Raw genomic sequence first — 4688 nt, forward strand, 5'->3', positions numbered from 1 at the left:
GCCATAAAATTGTTTTAAATAATTAAAAAACTGAATATAAATAAAAGGAAAAAAAAAAGCAGTCCTTAAAAATTCAAGACAAAGGGAAACAAATAAACCTAACTATCAAGCTGGTGGCAAAACTACACAGACAATAATTACTTCAAGTAACTTGCAAACAGTATTTTTACCGTACATCCCTAGTGGGATAGATCCTAAGGACAAAAAGAACTGCAGATAAATCTTAAATGACATTCAGCGGTCTAATTGCAAGCAATGATATTGGCGTTGTTACCATGACACCATTCTATCTATATAGTAGAATTAAAGCAAATAAGTCGTTATGTTAACATCATTAAGAACCAAGATTGTATACATGAGATAAAAAAGATACAAACACAAAATCAAAGAAATAAATAAAAATCCTTTGCTCTTTAATTTGGATTGGAAATAGCAGTGTTAATTCATTATTTTTTTTTCTCTAAAAAAAATGTCTTTCCTAGCTCTGTGCACTCAAAGACCTAAAAGAAATAACAACATAATAGCAATAAATACACAGCAACAAATACATATTTGTGGTGACTAAATATAACTTAACACAAATAAACATGCAGATTTCTTTAGGGAAATGGCTAATTTCAATTATGAGGCTGGAAATATAAAAGATGAACCTGGAATATTCTGTCTTACTAGAAGTTAAGGACTACAAGAGTCAAATTAAACGACTAAGGAACCAACTTTTGAGGGTTTCTCACTGGCCGAAGATAGGATAATTTGAGCATCAAAAAGCAAAATGACTGCAAAGTAGTATATGTATTTATACATCAAATATTTTAAAACTCCATGAGTTAATAATGATACTAAAAAATAAATAAAACCTCACTGGTCACTTTTTGGAGGCTGCTGGACTCCAACTTATTAATCATAAAATTGGCAAAGAATGGAAAAAAAATAAACATTTTTCCTGCCCAACTGTGTTTCAGAGCATCCAGGATTTATGGGAAAGTTCTTCATTATAAAAGAATTCAAGCTCTCAAAGAATGTCAGATTTGGAAAATCACCATCTCATGAAGGAATGGTCTGGGTTATGGAAATGCTTTAATAGCTTGATCTAAGTGGTGGTTTCATGGTTGTATAAAACGTAAATATTCTTCCAGCTGTCCACTTAATTTTTATGTATTTTATTGTATGTCAAGTATACCTCAATTTAATAATTTTACCTCAATTTAAAAAAAATCCCCATTATACCTTCCAATGAGGTGTAATAGGAAGTACACAGCACCCTATGAAATATCCTTGGCAAAGAACTGAACCTGAATCTAACCAGGGCTCCAGGTGTAACTAACAGCTCACAGAAAATAAAGAGGACAGAGGGACTTCCCTCGTGGTGCAGTGGTTAAGAATCCACCTGCCAATGCAGGGGACATGGGTTCCATCCCTGGTCTGGGAAGATCCCACATGCGGTGGAGCAACTAAGCCTGTGCGCTGCAACTACCGAGCCTGCGCGCTAGAGCCCGTGTGCCACAACTACTGAAGCCCACTCGCCTAGGGCCCGTGCTCCGCAACAAGAGAAGCCACCGCAATGAGAAGCCCGTGCACCACAATGAAGAGTAGCCCCCGCTCACCACAACTAGGGAAAGCCCGCATGCAGCAATGAAGACCCAATGTAGCTACAAAATAAATTAATTAATTGAAAAAATAAAAAAGAGGACAGAGGAACATGTTAAATGATACCAAGAGGGTACAACAAGACAAATTTAGGGTATGGGACATTCTACAGGACAAAAGATGTGGTTTCTTTGGTGAATTAATGATATAAAAGGGAAAGAGAAACGGGAAGGAAGTGTCATAGATTAAAAGAGACTTAAGAGATGTATTAACCAAAACGATATCTGGATATTGTTTGGGTCTTGATTGAAACAAACCAATTCTAAAAAGTCAGTTTTGAGACAATCAGAATCATTTGAACACGGATGATATTAAAGAATTACTGTTAATTTTGTTAGGTGTGATAGTTGTATTGTGTTCCTAAAGTCTGTATCCTGGTAGATACTTAAGTTTTTATGGGTGAAATTATATGATTTGCTTTAAAATACTATCGGGGAAAAATATGGAGGGGAATAAATGACTCAAGAAAGCTACAGGGGGCTGCCCTGGTGGCGCAGTGGTTGAGGGTCCGCCTGCCGATGCAGGGGACACAGGTTCATGCCCCGGTCTGGGAAGATCCCACATGCCGCGGAGCGGCTGGGCCCGTGAGCCATGGCTCACGCTGAGCCTGCGTGTCCAGAGCCTGTGCTCCGCAACGGGAGAGGCCACAACAGTGAGAGGCCTGCGTACCGCCAAAAAAAAAAAAAAAAAAAGAAAGCTACAGGGGTAATAACTGTTGAAGCTGAGTGATAGATAAACTGGGGCTCCTTAAACTTGTCTCTTTATTTTTGTGTATGTTATTAAGCTCTTAAGCTATTAAGCTTCAAACTCACCCTTCTATCCCTTTTGATTCTAGGGATGGATTTCTACCATCCACGTTTCTGCTTTTCCAACTGCTCCCCCTCAGACTCTGACTATAGTGGGGTGATAGAGGGAGACTGCAGGGCTGGAGAAGAATGAAGGAACTTAAACTCCTTTCTGTTCTTCCTTGTTCCTTCCTGCCAGCTTTCTGCCTCTGTCAGCCTCCCCGCAGGAGCATTTCTTCACCCCTAAACCAGCAGCGCCTTTCAGGTCTACAAGCTGAATCCAGTTTGCAGTTTTCCAACATTCACAGAACGAGACTCATCAAACCCCCATCACAAACACCAGCATGAGGTCTGGGTCCCAGCCCCATGGAGCCCATCCTCTAAGCTTCTAAGTTGTAATAATTCCATTCTCTTTCCTTTGTACCCAAGCCCTGGGGGTGGTAGCAGCTTTCTGCTTTCAACTCCAAGATACCTTAGAGCTCTTTTCACCATTTGAGTTACCTACTTAACAACTTTATGACTACTTCACATTTTTAAATTTGAAATCCTGCCTCTTCAAATAACTAATGTGGCTTCTGCCTTCTGACTGGTCCCTGACTGAAAGGTACACCCATCAGTCATTGGTTGAAGGCTGCTTCCAGGGAGGTTCATTCCCAGCATTTCCTATCAGCCACAGGGGTGGCAAAGTCGACACCTGCAGCAGGGCAGGCTCCAGTGGCAAGACAAAACCCTCAGGCAAAGTACTCCAGGAGCTAGCACTGGAAGTTGGGCCAGTGTGCACTAAAGTGATAACGGAGAGGGAACAAGGGCGGGACGGGTGTGGGGTGTGACAATGTTTGCTACACAGCCAAATGCCTTTATAAAAAATTAATTTCTCATTACATAAGCATTCATTATCTTTGAAAGACACTTAGTCATTAAGCATAAGGCTAAAGTCCTCTCAATCACCAACCCCCATCCTGATTCCCTTCTCTTCCTTCCTCCCTAGAGGTAACCACTGTTATCAATTATCATTTATTGATACATGTGTTTTTCTACATATATATGAATATAAAACATACATGACATTATTTTGTATGTTTTTCTTTTTATTTCATAGTATACATGTCTTCTTGCAATTTGCTTTATTCACAAAACAATTTGTCTTGGAAGTCATTCCATATTATGACACGTAGATCCACCTATTTCTTTTTAACTGCTGCATAATATTCCCTAGTGTGCACATGCCGTTGTTTATTTCACTGTCGGTCTATGTTCACAATTAACAAAATTCTATGATTAATATCCATGTCTCTGTGTCTTTGTACCAGTTTAGGAGTGTTTCTCTAAGTTAGATACAGAGTAGTAGAAATGCTGGGTCAGGGAGAATGCATATTTTTAAACTTGCATTAGATGTTAAAAATATGTCTTCCAAAATGTAGTTCCAATTTACAAGCTGTGATATTGTGGTTTATAATAAGAAGTATAGGACTTCCCTGGTGGCACAGTGGTTAAGAATCCGCCTGCCAGTGCAGGGGACACGGGTTCGAACCCTGGTCCGGGAAGATCCCACATGCCGTGGAGCAACTAAGCCTGTGCACCACAACTACTGAGCCAGCACTCTAGAGCCCGCGAGCCACAACCACTGAAGCCCATGCGCCTAGAGCCTGTGCTTCGCAACAAGAGAACAAGAGCCCACGCACCACAACGAAGAGTAGCCCCCGCTCGCCGCAACTAGAGAAAGCCCACGCAGAGCAACGAAGACCGAACGCAGCCAAAAATAAATAAATAAGTAAATTTATTAAAAAAAAAAAAAAAAAAAGAAATATACAGTTGGTCTTCATCCTCATTTCTAGCTGAGTTCTTAAAATGCTTGGTATTTCCTAAGTGATGAGAGCAACAAAAGTGTCTTTGTTATGTTAATGAGGTGACTCCAGAACTGCACCTAAGGATGGGGGCTGGTTGCCAGGGGAACCAACCTTGTGATTAGAGGGTTGGCACTTTCAGTCCCACCTTCTAACCCTGGAGGAGGAGAGGGAGGGGAGGGGAGCTGGAGGTTGAATCGGTTGCCAATGGCCAATGATTTGATCAATCTTGACTAAGTAATGAAGCCTCCTTAAAAACCCAAACTGGTAGGGTTCAGAGAGCTTCTGAGTTGGTGAGCACGTGGTTATCTGGGGAGAGTGGTGCTCCTGGAGAGGACTTGGACGCTGCTCGTCCTTTCCCTACGCCTTGCCCTAAGGATCTCTTCCATCTGGCTGTTCCTGAGTTATATCC

This window comes from Monodon monoceros, unplaced genomic scaffold (genome assembly GCF_005190385.1).
Source record: "Monodon monoceros isolate NGI ecotype Baffin Bay Population unplaced genomic scaffold, NGI_Narwhal_1 Super_Scaffold_22, whole genome shotgun sequence".
NCBI classification, from domain to species: Eukaryota; Metazoa; Chordata; class Mammalia; order Artiodactyla; family Monodontidae; genus Monodon; species Monodon monoceros.